Genomic DNA, 23,362 nt, shown 5'->3' on the forward strand with positions numbered 1-23,362 from the left:
CGGAACCTGAGGATTCCTCTCCAGTGCTGACATGGATCTTGGGGTACTTCTGGAGTCTCCCCAGGGGAGTCAGTCCTCGTCTCGAATGCGGGCATGCACTTGCGCTTTCCTCCAGAGCGGTAGCAGCAGTGTCACGCAGTCCGCCGCGTGGATCAAAGGATCTATGGTTTTCCCTCGAGTCTTTCCCACGAGGCTTTCCAACGAGGCTTTCCCACAGGGCTGTCCCACGTGCACACGTGGTGGGAGTCGATCCTCGGGTTGAACGTCAAGGCAGTGCAGGGAAAACAGGTTCCTCTGGAATGGACTGACACATCTGGGGGACTCTTGGAATGGTGGCATGACCCTGGAGTTCCTCTCGCCTTTCCTGTGGAGAGCGCCTCCTCTTGAGATGCGACGGGAACGCCGGGAATTCTTTCCCTACGAAACAGGGAAAGGATCCCTCATCTCGAGCTTGGAGGCGGAAACGGGGCTCCCCTGGATGTGTGCGGGACACCACGTGCTTCCTCTCGAGTGCAGACGGGTATGTCGGGGAACTTCTTGAGTTGCAGCAAGGGTGTGAAGGACCCTTTGGAAGTTCCAGTGGTTAGATGTGATTGGCCTCGAGAAGCCTCAGCGGAAATGGGCCTCATCTCGCCTGGAGGGCAAAACCTCCTGGATTTTCTCGAGTTGCGGCAGGTGCTCTCGACTTACGACGGGGACCTCAGGGACCCGCTCTGGTGGCCTCAGGAAAGGCCAGTCCCCAAGCGAGTTCCTCGGGGGCCTCTCGGGATTCCTCTCCCGTCGATGCCGGGGCCTAAGACCTTGTGTTGGGTCGGGGCCGGAACCTGAGGATTCCTCTCCAGTGCTGACATGGATCTTGGGGTACTTCTGGAGTCTCCCCAGGGGAGTCAGTCCTCGTCTCGAATGCGGGCATGCACTTGCGCTTTCCTCCAGAGCGGTAGCAGCAGTGTCACGCAGTCCGCCGCGTGGATCAAAGGATCTATGGTTTTCCCTCGAGTCTTTCCCACGAGGCTTTCCCACGAGGCTTTCCCACAGGGCTGTCCCACGTGCACACGTGGTGGGACTCGATCGTCGGCTTGAACGTCAAGGCAGTGCAGGGAAAACAGGTTCCTCTGGAATGGACTGACACATCTGGGGGACTCTTGGAATGGTGGCACGACCCAGGAGTTCCTCTCGCCTTTCCTGTGGAGAGCGCCTCCTCTTGAGATGCGATGGGAACGCCGGGAATTCTTTCCCTACGAAACAGGGAAAGGATCCCTCATCTCGAGCTAGGGCGCGGAAACGAAGCTCCCCTGGATGTGTGCGGGACCCCACGAGCTTCCTCTCGAGTGGAGACGGGTATGTCGGGGAACTTCTTGAGTTGCAGCAATGGTGTGAAGGACCCTTTGGAAGTTCCAGTGGTTAGGTGTGATTGGCCTCGAGAAGCCTCAGCGGAAATGGGCCTCATCTCGCCTGGAGGGCAAAACCTCCTGGATTTTCTCGAGTTGCGGCAGGTGCTCTCGACTTACGACGGGGACCTCAGGGAACCGCTCTGGTGGCCTCAGGAAAGGCCAGTCCCCATGCGAGTTCCACGGGGGCCTCTCGGGATTCCTCTCCCGTCGATGACGGGGCCTAAGACCTTGTGTGGAGTCGGGGCCGGAACCTGAGGATTCCTCTCCAGTGCTGACATGGATCTTGGGGTACTTCTGGAGTCTCCCCAGGGGAGTCAGTCCTCGTCTCGAATGCGGGCATGCACTTGCGCTTTCCTCCAGAGCGGTAGCAGCAGTGTCACGCAGTCCGCCGCGTGGATCAAAGGATCTATGGTTTTCCCTCGAGTCTTTCCCAGGAGGCTTTCCCACGAGGCTTTCCCACAGGGCTGTCCCACGTGCACACTTGGTGGGAGTCGATCCTCGGCTTGAACGACAAGGCAGTGCAGGTAAAACAGGTTCCTCTGGAATGGACTGACAAATCTGGGGGACTCTTGGAATGGTGGCACGACCCTGGAGTTCCTCTCGCCTTTCCTGTGGAGAGCGCCTCCTATTGAGATGCCACGGTAACGCCGGGAATTCTTTCCCTACGAATCAGGGAAAGGATCCCTCATCTCGAGCTAGGAGGCGGAAACGGGGCACCCCTGGATGTGTGCGGGACGCACGTGCTTCCTCTCGAGTGGAGACGGGTATGTCGGGGAACTTCTTGAGTTGCAGCAAGGGTGTGAAGGACCCTTTGGAAGTTCCAGTGGTTAGACGTGATTAGCCACTAGAAGCCTCAGCGGAAATGGGCCTCATCTCGCCTGGAGGTGAAAACCTCCTGGATTTACTCGAGTTGGGGCAGGTGCTCTCGACTTACGACGGGGACCTCAGGGACCCGCTCTGGTGGCCTCAGGAAAGGCCAGTCCCCATGCGAGTTCCTCGGGGGCCTCTCAGGATTCCACTCCCATCGATGCCGGGGCCTAAGACCTTGTGTGCAGTCGGGGCCGGAACTTGAGGATTCCTCTCCAGTGCTGACATGGATCTTGGGGTACTTCTGGAGTCTCCCCAGGGGAGTCAGTGCTCGTCTCGAATGCGGGCATGCACTTGCGCTTTCCTCCAGAGCGGTAGCAGCAGTGTCACGCAGTCCGCCGCGAGGATCAAAGGATCTATGGTTTTCCCTCGAGTCTTTCCCACGAGGCTTTCCCACGAGGCTTTCCCACAGGGCTGTCCCACGTGCACACGTGGTGGGAGTCGATCCTCGGCTTGAACGTCAAGGCAGTGCAGGGAAAACAGGTTCCTCTGGAATGGACTGACACATCTGGGGGACTCTTGGAATGGTGGCACGACCCTGGAGTTCCTCTCGCCTTTCCTGTGGAGAGCGCCTCCTCTTGAGATGCGACAGGAACGCCGGGAATTCTTTCCCTACGAAACAGGGAAAGGATCCCTCAGCTCGATCTAGGAGGCGGAAACTGGGCTCCCCTGGATGTGTGCGGGACACCACGTGCTTCCTCTCGAGTGGAGACGGGTATGTCGGGGAACTTCTTGAGTTGCAGCAAGGGTGTGAAGGACCCTTTGGAAGTTCCAGTGGTTAGATGTGATTGGCCTCGAGAAGCCTCAGCGGAAATGGGCCTCATCTCGCCTGGAGGGCAAAACCTCCTGGATTTTCTCGAGTTGCGGCAGGTGCTCTCGACTTACGACGGGGACCTCAGGGAACCGCTCTGGTGGCCTCAGGAAAGGCCAGTCCCCATGCGAGTTCCACGGGGGACTCTCGGGATTCCTCTCCCGTCGATGCCGGGGCCTAAGACCTTGTGTGGAGTCGGGGCCGGAACCTGAGGATTCCTCTCCAGTGCTGACATGGATCTTGGGGTACTTCTGGAGTCTCCCCAGGGGAGTCAGTCCTCGTCTCGAATGCGGGCATGCACTTGCGCTTTCCTCCAGAGCGGTAGCAGCAGTGTCACGCAGTCCACCACGTGGATCAAAGGATCTATGGTTTTCCCTCGAGTCTTTCCCAGGAGGCTTTCCCACGAGGCTTTCCCACAGGGCTGTCCCACGTGCACACGTGGTGGGAGTCAATCGTCGGCTTGAACGTCAAGGCAGTGCAGGGAAAACTGGTTCCTCTGGAATGGACTGACACATCTGGGGGACTCTTGGAATGGTGTCACGACCCTGGAGTTCCTCTCGCCTTTCCTGTGGAGAGCGCCTCCTCTTGAGATGCGACGGGAACGCTGGGAATTCTTTCCCTATGAAACAGGGAAAGGATCCCTCATCTCGAGCTAGGAGGTGGAAACGGGGCTCCCCTGGATGTGTGCGGGACCCACGTGCTTCCTCTCGAGTGGAGACGGGTATGTCGGGGAACTTCTTGAGTTGCAGCAAGGGTGTGAAGGACTCTTTGGAAGTTCCAGTGGTTAGATGTGATTGGCCTCGAGAAGCCTCAGCGGAAATGGGCCTCATCTCGCCTGGATGGCAAAACCTCCTGGATTTTCTCGAGTTGCGGCAGGTGCTCTCGACTTACGACGGGGACCTCAGGGACCCGCTCTGGTGGCCTCAGGAAAGGTCAGTCCCCATGCGAGTTCCTCGGGGGCGTCTCGGGATTCCTCTCCCGTCGATGCCGGGGCCTAAGACCTTGTGTGGAGTCGGGGCCGGAACCTGAGGATTCCTCTCCAGTGCTGACATGGATCTTGGGGTACTTCTGGAGTCTCCCCAGGGGAGTCAGTGCTCGTCTCGAATGCGGGCATGCACTTGCGCTTTCCTCCAGAGCGGTAGCAGCAGTGTCACGCAGTCCGCCGCGTGGATCAAAGGATCTATGGTTTTCCCTCGAGTCTTTCCCAGGAGGCTTTCCCACGAGGCTTTCCCACAGGGCTGTCCCACGTGCACACTTGGTGGGAGTCGATCCTCGGCTTGAACGACAAGGCAGTGCAGGTAAAACAGGTTCCTCTGGAATGGACTGACAAATCTGGGGGACTCTTGGAATGGTGGCACGACCCTGGAGTTCCTCTCGCCTTTCCTGTGGAGAGCGCCTCCTATTGAGATGCCACGGTAACGCCGGGAATTCTTTCCCTACGAATCAGGGAAAGGATCCCTCATCTCGAGCTAGGAGGCGGAAACGGGGCACCCCTGGATGTGTGCGGGACGCACGTGCTTCCTCTCGAGTGGAGACGGGTATGTCGGGGAACTTCTTGAGTTGCAGCAAGGGTGTGAAGGACCCTTTGGAAGTTCCAGTGGTTAGACGTGATTAGCCACTAGAAGCCTCAGCGGAAATGGGCCTCATCCCGCCTGGAGGTGAAAACCTCCTGGATTTACTCGAGTTGGGGCAGGTGCTCTCGACTTACGACGGGGACCTCAGGGACCCGCTCTGGTGGCCTCAGGAAAGGCCAGTCCCCATGCGAGTTCCTCGGGGGCCTCTCAGGATTCCACTCCCATCGATGCCGGGGCCTAAGACCTTGTGTGCAGTCGGGGCCGGAACTTGAGGATTCCTCTCCAGTGCTGACATGGATCTTGGGGTACTTCTGGAGTCTCCCCAGGGGAGTCAGTGCTCGTCTCGAATGCGGGCATGCACTTGCGCTTTCCTCCAGAGCGGTAGCAGCAGTGTCACGCAGTCCGCCGCGAGGATCAAAGGATCTATGGTTTTCCCTCGAGTCTTTCCCACGAGGCTTTCCCACGAGGCTTTCCCACAGGGCTGTCCCACGTGCACACGTGGTGGGAGTCGATCCTCGGCTTGAACGTCAAGGCAGTGCAGGGAAAACAGGTTCCTCTGGAATGGACTGACACATCTGGGGGACTCTTGGAATGGTGGCACGACCCTGGAGTTCCTCTCGCCTTTCCTGTGGAGAGGGCCTCCTCTTGAGATGCGACAGGAACGCCGGGAATTCTTTCCCTACGAAACAGGGAAAGGATCCCTCAGCTCGATCTAGGAGGCGGAAACTGGGCTCCCCTGGATGTGTGCGGGACACCACGTGCTTCCTCTCGAGTGGAGACGGGTATGTCGGGGAACTTCTTGAGTTGCAGCAAGGGTGTGAAGGACCCTTTGGAAGTTCCAGTGGTTAGATGTGATTGGCCTCGAGAAGCCTCAGCGGAAATGGGCCTCATCTCGCCTGGAGGGCAAAACCTCCTGGATTTTCTCGAGTTGCGGCAGGTGCTCTCGACTTACGACGGGGACCTCAGGGAACCGCTCTGGTGGCCTCAGGAAAGGCCAGTCCCCATGCGAGTTCCACGGGGGACGCTCGGGATTCCTCTCCCGTCGATGCCGGGGCCTAAGACCTTGTGTGGAGTCGGGGCCGGAACCTGAGGATTCCTCTCCAGTGCTGACATGGATCTTGGGGTACTTCTGGAGTCTCCCCAGGGGAGTCAGTGCTCGTCTCGAATGCGGGCATGCACTTGCGCTTTCCTCCAGAGCGGTAGCAGCAGTGTCACGCAGTCCGCGCCGTGGATCAAATGATCTATGGTTTTCCCTCGAGTCTTTCCCACGAGGCTTTCCCACGAGGCTTTCTCACAGGGCTGTCCCACGTGCACACGTGGTGGGACTCGATCGTCGGCTTGAACGTCAAGGCAGTGCAGGGAAAACAGGTTCCTCTGGAATGGACTGACACATCTGGGGGACTCTTGGAATGGTGGCACGACCCTGGAGTTCCTCTCGCCTTTCCTGTGGAGAGCGCCTCCTCTTGAGATGCGACGGGAACGCCAGGAATTCTTTCCCTACGAAACAGGGAAAGGATCCCTCATCTCGAGCTAGGAGGCGGAAACGGGGCTCCCCTGGATGTGTGCGGGACCCACGTGCTTCCTCTCGAGTGGAGACGGGTATGTCGGGGAACTTCTTGAGTTGCAGCAAGGGTGTGAAGGACCCTTTGGAAGTTCCAGTGGTTAGACGTGATTAGCCTCGAGAAGCCTCAGCGGAAATGGGCCTCATCTCGCCTGGAGGGCAAAACCTCCTGGATTTTCTCGAGTTGCGGCAGGTGCTCTCGACTTACGACGGGGACCTCAGGGACCCGCTCTGGTGGCCTCAGGAAAGGCCAGTCCCCATGCGAGTTCCTCGGGGGCCTCTCGGGATTCCTCTCCCGTCGATGCCGGGGCCTAAGACCTTGTGTGGAGTCGGGGCCGGAACCTGAGGATTCCTCTCCAGTGTTGACATGGATCTTGGGGTACTTCTGGAGTCTCCCCAGGGGAGTCAGTCCTCGTCTCGAATGCGGGCATGCACTTGCGCTTTCCTCCAGAGTGGTAGCAGCAGTGTCACGCATTCCGCCGCGTGGATCAAAGGATCTATGGTTTTCCCTCGAGTCTTTCCCACGAGGCTTTCCCACGAGGCTTTCCCACGAGGCTTTCCCACAGGGCTGTCCCACGTGCACACGTGGTGGGAGTCGATCCTCGGCTTGAACGTCAAGGCAGTGCAGGGAAAACAGGTTCCTCTGGAATGGACTGATACATCTGGGGGACTCTTGGAATGGTGGCATGACCCTGGAGTTCCTCTCGCCTTTCCTGTGGAGAGCGCCTCCTCTTGAGATGCGACGGGAACGCCGGGAATTCTTTCCCTATGAAACAGGGAAAGGATCCCTCATCTCGAGCTAGGAGGCGGAAACGGGGGTCCCCTGGATGTGTGCGGGACCCACGTGCTTCCTCTCGAGTGGAGACGGGTATGTCGGGGAACTTCTTGAGTTGCAGCAAAGGTGTGAAGGACCCTTTGAAAGTTCCAGTGGTTAGATGTGATTGGCCTCGAGAAGCCTCAGCGGAAATGGGCCTCATCTCGCCTGGAGGGCAAAACCTCCTGGATTTTCTCGAGTTGCGGCAGGTGCTCTCGACTTACGAGGAGGACCTCAGGGACCCGCTCTGGTGGCTTCAGGAAAGGCCAGTCCCCATGCGAGTTCCTCTGGGGATTCCTCTCCCGTCGATGCCGGGGCCTAAGACCTTGTGTGGAGTCGGGGCCGGAACCTGAGGATTCCTCTCCAGTGCTGACATGGATCTTGGGGTACTTCTGGAGTCTCCCCAGGGGAGTCAGTCCTCGTCTCGAATGCGGGCATGCACTTGCGCTTTCCTCCAGAGAGGTAGCAGCAGTGTCACGCAGTCCGCCGCGTGGATCAAAGGATCTATGGTTTTCCCTCGAGTCTTTCCCACGAGGCTTTCCCACGAGGCTTTCCCATAGGGCTGTCCCACGTGCACACGTGGTGGGAGTCGATCCTCGGCTTGAACGTCAAGGCAGTGCAGGGAAAACAGGTTCCTCTGGAATGGACTGACACATCTGGGGGACTCTTGGAATGGTGGCACGACCCTGGAGTTCCTCTCGCGTTTCCTGTGGAGAGCGCCTCCTCGTGAGATGCGACGGGAACTCCGGGAATTCTTTCCCTAAGAAACAGGGAAAGGATCCCTCATCTCGAGCTAGGAGGCGGAAAAGGGGCTCCCCTGGATGTGTGCGGGACCAACGTGCTTCCTCTCGAGTGGCGACGGGTATGTCGGGGAACTTCTTGAGTTGCAGCAAGGTTGTGAAAGACCCTTTGGAAGTTCCAGTGGTTAGACGTTATTAGTCTCGAGAAGCCTCAGCGGAAATGGGCCTCATCTCGCCTGGAGGGCAAAACCTCCTGGATTTTCTCGAGTTGCGGCAGGTGCTCTCGACTTACGACGGGGACCTCAGGGACCCGCTTTGGTGGCCTCAGGAAAGGCCAGTCCCCATGCGAGTTCCTCGGGGGCCTCTCGGGATTCCTCTCCCGTCGATGCCGGGGCCTAAGACCTTGTGTGGAGTCCGGGCCAGAACCTGCGGATTCCTCTCCAGTGCTGACATGGATCTTGGGGTACTTCTGGAGTCTCCCCAGGGGAGTCAGTCCTCGTCTCGAATGCGGGCATGCACTTGCGCTTTCCTCCAGAGCGGTAGCAGCAGTGTCACGCAGTCCGCCGCGTGGATCAAAGGATCTATGGTTTTCCCTCGAGTCTTTCCCACGAGGCTTTCCAACGAGGCTTTCCCACAGGGCTGTCCCACGTGCACACGTGGTGGGAGTGGATCCTCGGCTTGAACGTCAAGGCAGTGCAGGGAAAACAGGTTCCTCTGGAATGGACTGACACATCTGGGGGACTCTTGGAATGGTGGCATGACCCTGGAGTTCCTCTCGCCTATCCTGTGGAGAGCGCCTCCTCTTGAGATGCGACGGGAACGCCGGGAATTCTTTCCCTACGAAACAGGGAAAGGATCCCTCATCTCGAGCTTGGAGGCGGAAACGGGGCTCCCCTGGATGTGTGCGGGACACCACGTGCTTCCTCTCGAGTGCAGACGGGTATGTCGGGGAACTTCTTGAGTTGCAGCAAGGGTGTGAAGGACCCTTTGGAAGTTCCAGTGGTTAGATGTGATTGGCCTCGAGAAGCCTCAGCGGAAATGGGCCTCATCTCGCCTGGAGGGCAAAACCTCCTGGATTTTCTCGAGTTGCGGCAGGTGCTCTCGACTTACGACGGGGACCTCAGGGACCCGCTCTGGTGGCCTCAGGAAAGGCCAGGCCCCAAGCGAGTTCCTCGGGGGCCTCTCGGGATTCCTCTCCCGTCGATGCCGGGGCCTAAGACCTTGTGTTGGGTCGGGGCCGGAACCTGAGGATTCCTCTCCAGTGCTGACATGGATCTTGGGGTACTTCTGGAGTCACCCCAGGGGAGTCAGTCCTCGTCTCGAATGCGGGCATGCACTTGCGCTTTCCTCCAGAGCGGTAGCAGCAGTGTCACGCAGTCCGCCGCGTGGATCAAAGGATCTATGGTTTTCCCTCGAGTCTTTCCCACGAGGCTTTCCCACGAGGCTTTCCCACAGGGCTGTCCCACGTGCACACGTTGTGGGACTCGATCGTCGGCTTGAACGTCAAGGCAGTGCAGGGAAAACTGGTTCCTCTGGAATGGACTGACACATCTGGGGGACTCTTGGAATGGTGTCACGACCCTGGAGTTCCTCTCGCCTTTCCTGTGGAGAGCGCCTCCTCTTGAGATGCGACGGGAACGCCGGGAATTCTTTCCCTATGAAACAGGGAAAGGATCCCTCATCTCGAGCTAGGAGGCGGAAACGGGGCTCCCCTGGATGTGTGCGGGACCCACGTGCTTCCTCTCGAGTGGAGACGGGTATGTCGGGGAACTTCTTGAGTTGCAGCAAGGGTGTGAAGGACTCTTTGGAAGTTCCAGTGGTTAGATGTGATTGGCCTCGAGAAGCCTCAGCGGAAATGGGCCTCATCTCGCCTGGAGGGCAAAACCTCCTGGATTTTCTCGAGTTGCGGCAGGTGCTCTCGACTTACGACGGGGACCTCAGGGACCCGCTCTGGTGGCCTCAGGAAAGGCCAGTCCCCATGCGAGTTCCTCGGGGGTGTCTCGGGATTCCTCTCCCGTCGATGCCGGGGCCTAAGACCTTGTGTGGAGTCCGGGCCGGAACCTGAGGATTCCTCTCCAGTGCTGACATGGATCTTGGGGTACTTCTGGAGTCTCCCCAGGGGAGTCAGTGCTCGTCTCGAATGCGGGCATGCACTTGCGCTTTCCTCCAGAGCGGTAGCAGCAGTGTCACGCAGTCCGCCGCGTGGATCAAAGGATCTATGGTTTTCCCTCGAGTCTTTCCCACGAGGCTTTCCCACGAGGCTTTCCCACAGGGCTGTCCCACGTGCACACGTGGTGGGACTCGATCGTCGGCTTGAACGTCAAGGCAGTGCAGGGAAAACAGGTTCCTCTGGAATGGACTGACACATCTGGGGGACTCTTGGAATGGTGGCACGACCCTGGAGTTCCTCTCGCCTTTCCTGTGGATAGCGCCTCCTCTTGAGATGCGACGGGAACGCCGGGAATTCTTTCCCTACGAAACAGGGAAAGGATCCCTCATCTCGAGCTAGGAGGCGGAAACGGGGCTCCCCTGGATGTGTGCGGGACCCACGTGCTTCCTCTCGAGTGGAGACGGGTATGTCGGGGAACTTCTTGAGTTGCAGCAAGGGTGTGAAGGACCCTTTGGAAGTTCCAGTGGTTAGACGTGATTAGCCTCGAGAAGCCTCAGCGGAAATGGGCCTCATCTCGCCTGGAGGGCAAAACCTCCTGGATTTTCTCGAGTTGCGGCAGGTGCTCTCGACTTACGACGGGGACCTCAGGGACCCGCTCTGGTGGCCTCAGGAAAGGCCAGTCCCCATGCGAGTTCCTCGGGGGCCTCTCGGGATTCCTCTCCCGTCGATGCCGGGGCCTAAGACCTTGTGTGGAGTCGGGGCCGGAACCTGAGGATTCCTCTCCAGTGCTGACATGGATCTTGGGGTACTTCTGGAGTCTCCCCAGGGGAGTCAGTCCTCGTCTCGAATGCGGGCATGCACTTGCGCTTTCCTCCAGAGTGGTAGCAGCAGTGTCACGCATTCCGCCGCGTGGATCAAAGGATCTATGGTTTTCCCTCGAGTCTTTCCCACGAGGCTTTCCCACGAGGCTTTCCCACGAGGATTTCCCACAGGGCTGTCCCACGTGCACACGTGGTGGGAGTCGATCCTCGGCTTGAACGTCAAGGCAGTGCAGGGAAAACAGGTTCCTCTGGAATGGACTGATACATCTGGGGGACTCTTGGAATGGTGGCATGACCCTGGAGTTCCTCTCGCCTTTCCTGTGGAGAGCGCCTCCTCTTGAGATGCGACGGGAACGCCGGGAATTCTTTCCCTATGAAACAGGGAAAGGATCCCTCATCTCGAGCTAGGAGGCGGAAACGGGGCTCCCCTGGATGTGTGCGGGACCCACGTGCTTCCTCTCGAGTGGAGACGGGTATGTCGGGGAACTTCTTGAGTTGCAGCAAGGGTGTGAAGGACCCTTTGAAAGTTCCAGTGGTTAGATGTGATTGGCCTCGAGAAGCCTCAGCGGAAATGGGCCTCATCTCGCCTGGAGGGCAAAACCTCCTGGATTTTCTCGAGTTGCGGCAGGTGCTCTCGACTTACGAGGAGGACCTCAGGGACCCGCTCTGGTGGCTTCAGGAAAGGCCAGTCCCCATGCGAGTTCCTCTGGGGATTCCTCTCCCGTCGATGCCGGGGCCTAAGACCTTGTGTGGAGTCGGGGCCGGAACCTGAGGATTCCTCTCCAGTGCTGACATGGATCTTGGGGTACTTCTGGAGTCTCCCCAGGGGAGTCAGTCCTCGTCTCGAATGCGGGCATGCACTTGCGCTTTCCTCCAGAGAGGTAGCAGCAGTGTCACGCAGTCCGCCGCGTGGATCAAAGGATCTATGGTTTTCCCTCGAGTCTTTCCCACGAGGCTTTCCCACGAGGCTTTCCCATAGGGCTGTCCCACGTGCACACGTGGTGGGAGTCGATCCTCGGCTTGAACGTCAAGGCAGTGCAGGGAAAACAGGTTCCTCTGGAATGGACTGACACATCTGGGGGACTCTTGGAATGATGGCACGACCCTGGAGTTCCTCTCGCGTTTCCTGTGGAGAGCGCCTCCTCGTGAGATGCGACGGGAACTCCGGGAATTCTTTCCCTAAGAAACAGGGAAAGGATCCCTCATCTCGAGCTAGGAGGCGGAAAAGGGGCTCCCCTGGATGTGTGCGGGACCAACGTGCTTCCTCTCGAGTGGCGACGGGTATGTCGGGGAACTTCTTGAGTTGCAGCAAGGTTGTGAAAGACCCTTTGGAAGTTCCAGTGGTTAGACGTTATTAGTCTCGAGAAGCCACAGCGGAAATGGGCCTCATCTCGCCTGGAGGGCAAAACCTCCTGGATTTTCTCGAGTTGCGGCAGGTGCTCTCGACTTACGACGGGGACCTCAGGGACCCGCTCTGGTGGCCTCAGGAAAGGCCAGGCCCCAAGCGAGTTCCTCGGGGGCCTCTCGGGATTCCTCTCCCGTCGATGCCGGGGCCTAAGACCTTGTGTTGGGTCGGGGCCGGAACCTGAGGATTCCTCTCCAGTGCTGACATGGATCTTGGGGTACTTCTGGAGTCTCCCCAGGGGAGTCAGTCCTCGTCTCGAATGCGGGCATGCACTTGCGCTTTCCTCCAGAGCGGTAGCAGCAGTGTCACGCAGTCCGCCGCGTGGATCAAAGGATCTATGGTTTTCCCTCGAGTCTTTCCCACGAGGCTTTCCCACGAGGCTTTCCCACAGGGCTGTCCCACGTGCACACGTGGTGGGACTCGATCGTCGGCTTGAACGTCAAGGCAGTGCAGGGAAAACAGGTTCCTCTGGAATGGACTGACACATCTGGGGGACTCTTGGAATGGTGGCACGACCCAGGAGTTCCTCTCGCCTTTCCTGTGGAGAGCGCCTCCTCTTGAGATGCGACAGGAACGCCGGGAATTCTTTCCCTACGAAACAGGGAAAGGATCCCTCATCTCGAGCTAGGGCGCGGAAACGAAGCTCCCCTGGATGTGTGCGGGACCCCACGTGCTTCCTCTCGAGTGGAGACGGGTATGTCGGGGAACTTCTTGAGTTGCAGCAATGGTGTGAAGGACCCTTTGGAAGTTCCAGTGGTTAGATGTGATTGGCCTCGAGAAGCCTCAGCGGAAATGGGCCTCATCTCGCCTGGAGGGCAAAACCTCCTGGATTTTCTCGAGTTGCGGCAGGTGCTCTCGACTTACGACGGGGACCTCAGGGAACCGCTCTGGTGGCCTCAGGAAAGGCCAGTCCCCATGCGAGTTCCACGGGGGCCTCTCGGGATTCCTCTCCCGTCGATGCCGGGGCCTAAGACCTTGTGTGGAGTCGGGGCCGGAACCTGAGGATTCCTCTCCAGTGCTGACATGGATCTTGGGGTACTTCTGGAGTCTCCCCAGGGGAGTCAGTCCTCGTCTCGAATGCGGGCATGCACTTGCACTTTCCTCCAGAGCGGTAGCAGCAGTGTCACGCAGTCCGCCGCGTGGATCAAAGGATCTATGGTTTTCCCTCGAGTCTTTCCCAGGAGGCTTTCCCAAGAGGCTTTCCCACAGGGCTGTCCCACGTGCACACTTGGTGGGAGTCGATCCTCGGCTTGAACGACAAGGCAGTGCAGGGAAAACAGGTTCCTCTGGAATGGACTGACAAATCTGGGGGACTCTTGGAATGGTGGCACGACCCTGGAGTTCCTCTCACCTTTCCTGTGGAGAGCGCCTCCTATTGAGATGCCACGGTAACGCCGGGAATTCTTTCCCTACGAATCAGGGAAAGGATCCCTCATCTCGAGCTAGGAGGCGGAAACGGGGCACCCCTGGATGTGTGCGGGACGCACGTGCTTCCTCTCGAGTGGAGACGGGTATGTCGGGGAACTTCTTGAGTTGCAGCAAGGGTGTGAAGGACCCTTTGGAAGTTCCAGTGGTTAGACGTGAATAGCCACTCAAAGCCTCAGCGGAAATGGGCCTCATCTCGCCTGGAGGTGAAAACCTCCTGGATTTACTCGAGTTGCGGCAGGTGCTCTCGACTTACGACGGGGACCTCAGGGACCCGCTCTGGTGGCCTCAGGAAAGGCCAGTCCCCATGCGAGTTCCTCGGAGGCCTCTCAGGATTCCACTCCCATGGATGCCGGGGCCTAAGACCTTGTGTGGAGTCGGGGCCGGAACCTGAGGATTCCTCTCCAGTGCTGACATGGATCTTGGGGTACTTCTGGAGTCTCCCCAGGGGAGTCAGTGCTCGTCTCGAATGCGGGCATGCACTTGCGCTTTCCTCCAGAGCGGTAGCAGCAGTGTCACGCAGTCCGCCGCGTGGATCAAAGGATCTATGGTTTTCCCTCGAGTCTTTCCCACGAGGCTTTCCCACGAGGCTTTCCCACAGGGCTGTCCCACGTGCACACGTGGTGGGAGTCGATCCTCGGCTTGAACGTCAAGGCAGTGCAGGGAAAACAGGTTCCTCTGGAATGGACTGACACATCTGGGGGACTCTTGGAATGGTGGCACGACCCTGGAGTTCCTCTCGCCTTTCCTGTGGAGAGCGCCTCCTCTTGAGATGCGACAGGAACGCCGGGAATTCTTTCCCTACGAAACAGGGAAAGGATCCCTCATCTCGATCTAGGAGGCGGAAACTGGGCTCCCCTGGATGTGTGCGGGACACCACGTGCTTCCTCTCGAGTGGAGACGGGTATGTCGGGGAACTTCTTGAGTTGCAGCAAGGGTGTGAAGGACCCTTTGGAAGTTCCAGTGGTTAGATGTGATTGGCCTCGAGAAGCCTCAGCGGAAATGGGCCTCATCTCGCCTGGAGGGCAAAACCTCCTGGATTTTCTCGAGTTGCGGCAGGTGCTCTCGACTTACGACGGGGACCTCAGGGAACCGCTCTGGTGGCCTCAGGAAAGGCCAGTCCCCATGCGAGTTCCACGGGGGCCTCTCGGGATTCCTCTCCCGTCGATGCCGGGGCCTAAGACCTTGTGTGGAGTCGGGGCCGGAACCTGAGGATTCCTCTCCAGTGCTGACATGGATCTTGGGGTACTTCTGGAGTCTCCCCAGGGGAGTCAGTCCTCGTCTCGAATGCGGGCATGCACTTGCGCTTTCCTCCAGAGCGGTAGCAGCAGTGTCACGCAGTCCACCACGTGGATCAAAGGATCTATGGTTTTCCCTCGAGTCTTTCCCAGGAGGCTTTCCCACGAGGCTTTCCCACAGGGCTGTCCCACGTGCACACGTGGTGGGAGTCGATCGTCGGCTTGAACGTCAAGGCAGTGCAGGGAAAACTGGTTCCTCTGGAATGGACTGACACATCTGGGGGACTCTTGGAATGGTGTCACGACCCTGGAGTTCCTCTCGCCTTTCCTGTGGAGAGCGCCTCCTCTTGAGATGCGACGGGAACGCCGGGAATTCTTTCCCTATGAAACAGGGAAAGGATCCCTCATCTCGAGCTAGGAGGCGGAAACGGGTCTCCCCTGGATGTGTGCGGGACCCACGTGCTTCCTCTCGAGTGGAGACGGGTATGTCGGGGAACTTCTTGAGTTGCAGCAAGGGTGTGAAGGACTCTTTGGAAGTTCCAGTGGTTAGATGTGATTGGCCTCGAGAAGCCTCAGCGGAAATGGGCCTCATCTCGCCTGGAGGGCAAAACCTCCTGGATTTTCTCGAGTTGCGGCAGGTGCTCTCGACTTACGACGGGGACCTCAGGGACCCGCTCTGGTGGCCTCAGGAAAGGCCAGTCCCCATGCGAGTTCCTCGGGGGCGTCTCGGGATTCCTCTCCCGTCGATGCCGGGGCCTAAGACCTTGTGTGGAGTCGGGGCCGGAACCTGAGGATTCCTCTCCAGTGCTGACATGGATCTTGGGGTACTTCTGGAGTCTCCCCAGGGGAGTCAGTCCTCGTCTCGAATGCGGGCATGCACTTGCGCTTTCCTCCAGAGCGGTAGCAGCAGTGTCACGCAGTCCGCCGCGTGGATCAAAGGATCTATGGTTTTCCCTCGAGTCTTTCCCACGAGGCTTTCCCACGAGGCTTTCCCACAGGGCTGTCCCACGTGCACACGTGGTGGGACTCGATCGTCGGCTTGAACGTCAAGGCAGTGCAGGGAAAACAGGTTCCTCTGGAATGGACTGACACATCTGGGGGACTCTTGGAATGGTGGCACGACCCAGGAGTTCCTCTCGCCTTTCCTGTGGAGAGCGTCTCCTCTTGAGATGCGATGGGAACGCCGGGAATTCTTTCCTACGAAACAGGGAAAGGATCCCTCATCTCGAGCTAGGGCCCGGAAACGAAGCTCCCCTGGATGTGTGCGGGACCCCACGTGCTTCCTCTCGAGTGGAGACGGGTATGTCGGGGAACTTCTTGAGTTGCAGCAAGGGTGTGAAGGACCCTTTGGAAGTTCCAGTGGTTAGACGTGATTAGCCACTAGAAGCCTCAGCGGAAATGGGCCTCATCTCGCCTGGAGGTGAAAACCTCCTGGATTTACTCGAGTTGGGGCAGGTGCTCTCGACTTACGACGGGGACCTCAGGGACCCGCTCTGGTGGCCTCAGGAAAGGCCAGTCCCCATGCGAGTTCCTCGGGGGCCTCTCAGGATTCCACTCCCATCGATGCCGGGGCCTAAGACCTTGTGTGCAGTCGGGGCCGGAACTTGAGGATTCCTCTCCAGTGCTGACATGGATCTTGGGGTACTTCTGGAGTCTCCCCAGGGGAGTCAGTGCTCGTCTCGAATGCGGGCATGCACTTGCGCTTTCCTCCAGAGCGGTAGCAGCAGTGTCACGCAGTCCGCCGCGAGGATCAAAGCATCTATGGTTTTCCCTCGAGTCTTTCCCACGAGGCTTTCCCACGAGGCTTTCCCACAGGGCTGTCCCACGTGCACACGTGGTGGGAGTCGATCCTCGGCTTGAACGTCAAGGCAGTGCAGGGAAAACAGGTTCCTCTGGAATGGACTGACACATCTGGGGGACTCTTGGAATGGTGTCACGACCCTGGAGTTCCTCTCGCCTTTCCTGTGGAGAGCGCCTCCTCTTGAGATGCGACGGGAACGCCGGGAATTCTTTCCCTATGAAACAGGGAAAGGATCCCTCATCTCGAGCTAGGAGGCGGAAACGGGGCTCCCCTGGATGTGTGCGGGACCCACGTGCTTCCTCTCGAGTGGAGACGGGTATGTCGGGGAACTTCTTGAGTTGCAGCAAGGGTGTGAAGGACTCTTTGGAAGTTCCAGTGGTTAGATGTGATTGGCCTCGAGAAGCCTCAGCGGAAATGGGCCTCATCTCGCCTGGATGGCAAAACCTCCTGGATTTTCTCGAGTTGCGGCAGGTGCTCTCGACTTACGACGGGGACCTCAGGGACCCGCTCTGGTGGCCTCAGGAAAGGCCAGTCCCCATGCGAGTTCCTCGGGGGCGTCTCGGGATTCCTCTCCCGTCGATGCCGGGGCCTAAGACCTTGTGTGGAGTCGGGGCCGGAACCTGAGAATTCCTCTCCAGTGCTGACATGGATCTTGGGGTACTTCTGGAGTCTCCCCAGGGGAGTCAGTGCTCGTCTCGAATGCGGGCATGCACTTGCGCTTTCCTCCAGAGCGGTAGCAGCAGTGTCACGCAGTCCGCCGGGTGGATCAAAGGATCTATGGTTTTCCCTCGAGACTTTCCCACGAGGCTTTCCCACGAGGCTTTCCCACAGGGCTGTCCCACGTGCACACGTGGTGGGACTCGATCGTCGGCTTGAACGTCAAGGCAGTGCAGGGAAAACAGGTTCCTCTGGAATGGACTGACACATCTGGGGGACTCTTGGAATGGTGGCACGACCCTGGAGTTCCTCTCGCCTTTCCTGTGGAGAGCCCCTCCTCGGGAGATGCGACGGGAACGCCGGGAATTCTTTCCCTACGAAACAGGGAAAGGATCCCTCATCTCGAGCTAGGAGGCGGAAACGGGGCTCCCCTGGATGTGTGCGGGACCCACGTGCTTCCTCTCGAGTGGAGACGGGTATGTCGGGGAACTTCTTGAGTTGCAGCAAGGGTGTGAAGGACCCTTTGGAAGTTCCAGTGGTTAGACGTGATTAGCCTCGAGAAGCCTCAGCGGAAATGGGCCTCATCTCGCCTGGAGGGCAAAACCTCCTGGATTTTCTCGAGTTGCGGCAGGTGCTCTCGACTTACGACGGGGACCTCAGGGACCCGCTCTGGTGGCCTCAGGAAAGGCCAGTCCCCATGCGAGTTCCTCGGGGGCCTCTCGGGATTCCTCTCCCGTCGATGCCGGGGCCTAAGACCTTGTGTGGAGTCGGGGCCGGAACCTGAGGATTCCTCTCCAGTGTTGACATGGATCTTGGGGTACTTCTGGAGTCTCCCCAGGGGAGTCAGTCCTCGTCTCGAATGCGGGCATGCACTTGCGCTTTCCTCCAGAGTGGTAGCAGCAGTGTCACGCATTCCGCCGCGTGGATCAAAGGATCTATGGTTTTCCCTCGAGTCTTTCCCACGAGGCTTTCCCACGAGGCTTTCCCACGAGGCTTTCCCACAGGGCTGTCCCACGTGCACACGTGGTGGGAGTCGATCCTCGGCTTGAACGTCAAGGCAGTGCAGGGAAAACAGGTTCCTCTGGAATGGACTGATACATCTGGGGGACTCTTGGAATGGTGGCATGACCCTGGAGTTCCTCTCGCCTTTCCTGTGGAGAGCGCCTCCTCTTGAGATGCGACGGGAACGCCGGGAATTCTTTCCCTATGAAACAGGGAAAGGATCCCTCATCTCGAGCTAGGAGGCGGAAACGGGGCTCCCCTGGATGTGTGCGGGACCCACGTGCTTCCTCTCGAGTGGAGACGGGTATGTCGGGGAACTTCTTGAGTTGCAGCAAAGGTGTGAAGGACCCTTTGAAAGTTCCAGTGGTTAGATGTGATTGGCCTCGAGAAGCCTCAGCGGAAATGGGCCTCATCTCGCCTGGAGGGCAAAACCTCCTGGATTTTCTCGAGTTGCGGCAGGTGCTCTCGACTTACGAGGAGGACCTCAGGGACCCGCTCTGGTGGCTTCAGGAAAGGCCAGTCCCCATGCGAGTTCCTCTGGGGATTCCTCTCCCGTCGATGCCGGGGCCTAAGACCTTGTGTGGAGTCGGGGCCGGAACCTGAGGATTCCTCTCCAGTGCTGACATGGATCTTGGGGTACTTCTGGAGTCTCCCCAGGGGAGTCAGTCCTCGTCTCGAATGCGGGCATGCACTTGCGCTTTCCTCCAGAGAGGTAGCAGCAGTGTCACGCAGTCCGCCGCGTGGATCAAAGGATCTATGGTTTTCCCTCGAGTCTTTCCCACGAGGCTTTCCCACGAGGCTTTCCCATAGGGCTGTCCCACGTGCACACGTGGTGGGAGTCGATCCTCGGCTTGAACGTCAAGGCAGTGCAGGGAAAACAGGTTCCTCTGGAATGGACTGACACATCTGGGGGACTCTTGGAATGGTGGCACGACCCTGGAGTTCCTCTCGCGTTTCCTGTGGAGAGCGCCTCCTCGTGAGATGCGACGGGAACTCCGGGAATTCTTTCCCTAAGAAACAGGGAAAGGATCCCTCATCTCGAGCTAGGAGGCGGAAAAGGGGCTCCCCTGGATGTGTGCGGGACCAACGTGCTTCCTCTCGAGTGGCGACGGGTATGTCGGGGAACTTCTTGAGTTGCAGCAAGGTTGTGAAAGACCCTTTGGAAGTTCCAGTGGTTAGACGTTATTAGTCTCGAGAAGCCTCAGCGGAAATGGGCCTCATCTCGCCTGGAGGGCAAAACCTCCTGGATTTTCTCGAGTTGCGGCAGGTGCTCTCGACTTACGACGGGGACCTCAGGGACCCGCTCTGGTGGCCTCAGGAAAGGCCAGGCCCCAAGCGAGTTCCTCGGGGGCCTCTCGGGATTCCTCTCCCGTCGATGCCGGGGCCTAAGACCTTGTGTTGGGTCGGGGCCGGAACCTGAGGATTCCTCTCCAGTGCTGACATGGATCTTGGGGTACTTCTGGAGTCTCCCCAGGGGAGTCAGTCCTCGTCTCGAATGCGGGCATGCACTTGCGCTTTCCTCCAGAGCGGTAGCAGCAGTGTCACGCAGTCCGCCGCGTGGATCAAAGGATCTATGGTTTTCCCTCGAGTCTTTCCCACGAGGCTTTCCCACGAGGCTTTCCCACAGGGCTGTCCCACGTGCACACGTTGTGGGACTCGATCGTCGGCTTGAACGTCAAGGCAGTGCAGGGAAAACAGGTTCCTCTGGAATGGACTGACACATCTGGGGGACTCTTGGAATGGTGGCACGACCCAGGAGTTCCTCTCGCCTTTCCTGTGGAGAGCGTCTCCTCTTGAGATGCGATGGGAACGCCGGGAATTCTTTCCCTACGAAACAGGGAAAGGATCCCTCATCTCGAGCTAGGGCGCGGAAACGAAGCTCCCCTGGATGTGTGCGGGACCCCACGTGCTTCCTCTCGAGTGGAGACGGGTATGTCGGGGAACTTCTTGAGTTGCAATAATGGTGTGAAGGACCCTTTGGAAGTTCCAGTGGTTAGATGTGATTGGCCTCGAGAAGCCTCAGCGGAAATGGGCCTCATCTCGCCTGGAGGGCAAAACCTCCTGGATTTTCTCGAGTTGCGGCAGGTGCTCTCGACTTACGACGGGGACCTCAGGGAACCGCTCTGGTGGCCTCAGGAAAGGCCAGTCCCCATGCGAGTTCCACGGGGGCCTCTCGGGATTCCTCTCCCGTCGATGCCGGGGCCTAAGACCTTGTGTGGAGTCGGGGCCGGAACCTGAGGATTCCTCTCCAGTGCTGACATGGATCTTGGGGTACTTCTGGAGTCTCCCCAGGGGAGTCAGTCCTCGTCTCGAATGCGGGCATGCACTTGCGCTTTCCTCCAGAGCGGTAGCAGCAGTGTCACCCAGTCCGCCGCGTGGATCAAAGGATCTATGGTTTTCCCTCGAGTCTTTCCCAGGAGGCTTTCCCACGAGGCTTTCCCACAGGGCTGTCCCACGTGCACACTTGGTGGGAGTCGATCCTCGGCTTGAACGACAAGGCAGTGCAGGGAAAACAGGTTCCTCTGGAATGGACTGACAAATCTGGGGGACTCTTGGAATGGTGGCACGACCCTGGAGTTCCTCTCGCCTTTCCTGTGGAGAGCGCCTCCTCTTGAGATGCCACGGTAACGCCGGGAATTCTTTCCCTGCGAATCAGGGAAAGGATCCCTCAGCTCGATCTAGGAGGCGGAAACTGGGCTCCCCTGGATGTGTGCGGGACACAACGTGCTTCCTCTCGAGTGGAGACGGGTATGTCGGGGAACTTCTTGAGTTGCAGCAAGGGTGTGAAGGACCCTTTGGAAGTTCCAGTGGTTAGATGTGATTGGCCTCGAGAAGCCTCAGCGGAAATGGGCCTCATCTCGCCTGGAGGGCAAAACCTCCTGGATTTTCTCGAGTTGCGGCAGGTGCTCTCGACTTACGACGGGGACCTCAGGGAACCGCTCTGGTGGCCTCAGGAAAGGCCAGTCCCCATGCGAGTTCCACGGGGGACTCTCGGGATTCCTCTCCCGTCGATGCCGGGGCCTAAGACCTTGTGTGGAGTCGGGGCCGGAACCTGAGGATTCCTCTCCAGTGCTGACATGGATCTTGGGGTACTTCTGGAGTCTCCCCAGGGGAGTCAGTCCTCGTCTCGAATGCGGGCATGCACTTGCGCTTTCCTCCAGAGTGGTAGCAGCAGTGTCACGCATTCCGCCGCGTGGATCAAAGGATCTATGGTTTTCCCTCGAGTCTTTCCCACGAGGCTTTCCCACGAGGCTTTCCCACGAGGCTTTCCCACAGGGCTGTCCCACGTGCACACGTGGTGGGAGTCGATCCTCGGCTTGAACGTCAAGGCAGTGCAGGGAAAACAGGTTCCTCTGGAATGGACTGATACATCTGGGGGACTCTTGGAATGGTGGCATGACCCTGGAGTTCCTCTCGCCTTTCCTGTGGAGAGCGCCTCCTCTTGAGATGCGACGGGAACGCCGGGAATTCTTTCCCTATGAAACAGGGAAAGGATCCCTCATCTCGAGCTAGGAGGCGGAAACGGGGCTCCCCTGGATGTGTGCGGGACCCACGTGCTTCCTCTCGAGTGGAGACGGGTATGTCGGGGAACTTCTTGAGTTGCAGCAAGGGTGTGAAGGACCCTTTGAAAGTTCCAGTGGTTAGATGTGATTGGCCTCGAGAAGCCTCAGCGGAAATGGGCCTCATCTCGCCTGGAGGGCAAAACCTCCTGGATTTTCTCGAGTTGCGGCAGGTGCTCTCGACTTACGAGGAGGACCTCAGGGACCCGCTCTGGTGGCTTCAGGAAAGGCCAGTCCCCATGCGAGTTCCTCTGGGGATTCCTCTCCCGTCGATGCCGGGGCCTAAGACCTTGTGTGGAGTCGGGGCCGGAACCTGAGGATTCCTCTCCAGTGCTGACATGGATCTTGGGGTACTTCTGGAGTCTCCCCAGGGGAGTCAGTCCTCGTCTCGAATGCGGGCATGCACTTGCGCTTTCCTCCAGAGAGGTAGCAGCAGTGTCACGCAGTCCGCCGCGTGTATCAAAGGATCTATGGTTTTCCCTCGAGTCTTTCCCACGAGGCTTTCCCACGAGGCTTTCCCATAGGGCTGTCTCACGTGCACACGTGGTGGGAGTCGATCCTCGGCTTGAACGTCAAGGCAGTGCAGGGAAAACAGGTTCCTCTGGAATGGACTGACACATCTGGGGGACTCTTGGAATGATGGCACGACCCTGGAGTTCCTCTCGCGTTTCCTGTGGAGAGCGCCTCCTCGTGAGATGCGACGGGAACTCCGGGAATTCTTTCCCTAAGAAACAGGGAAAGGATCCCTCATCTCGAGCTAGGAGGCGGAAAAGGGGCTCCCCTGGATGTGTGCGGGACCAACGTGCTTCCTCTCGAGTGGCGACGGGTATGTCGGGGAACTTCTTGAGTTGCAGCAAGGTTGTGAAAGACCCTTTGGAAGTTCCAGTGGTTAGACGTTATTAGTCTCGAGAAGCCTCAGCGGAAATGGGCCTCATCTCGCCTGGAGGGCAAAACCTCCTGGATTTTCTCGAGTTGCGGCAGGTGCTCTCGACTTACGACGGGGACCTCAGGGACCCGCTTTGGTGGCCTCAGGAAAGGCCAGTCCCCATGCGAGTTCTTCGGGGGCCTCTCGGGATTCCTCTCCCGTCGATGCCGGGGCCTAAGACCTTGTGTGGAGTCCGGGACAGAACCTGAGGATTCCTCTCCAGTGCTGACATGAATCTTGGGGTACTTCTGGAGTCTCCCCAGGGGAGTCAGTCCTCGTCTCGAATGCGGGCATGCACTTGCGCTTTCCTCCAGAGCGGTAGCAGCAGTGTCACGCAGTCCGCCGCGTGGATCAAAGGATCTATGGTTTTCCCTCGAGTCTTTCCCACGAGGCTTTCCAACGAGGCTTTCCCACAGGGCTGTCCCACGTGCACACGTGGTGGGAGTGGATCCTCGGCTTGAACGTCAAGGCAGTGCAGGGAAAACAGGTTCCTCTGGAATGGACTGACACATCTGGGGGACTCTTGGAATGGTGGCATGACCCTGGAGTTCCTCTCGCCTTTCCTGTGGAGAGCGCCTCCTCTTGAGATGCGACGGGAACGCCGGGAATTCTTTCCCTACGAAACAGGGAAAGGATCCCTCATCTCGAGCTTGGAGGCGG

Source organism: Ovis canadensis, chromosome 15, assembly GCF_042477335.2.
Source record: "Ovis canadensis isolate MfBH-ARS-UI-01 breed Bighorn chromosome 15, ARS-UI_OviCan_v2, whole genome shotgun sequence".
Classification (NCBI taxonomy): domain Eukaryota; kingdom Metazoa; phylum Chordata; class Mammalia; order Artiodactyla; family Bovidae; genus Ovis; species Ovis canadensis.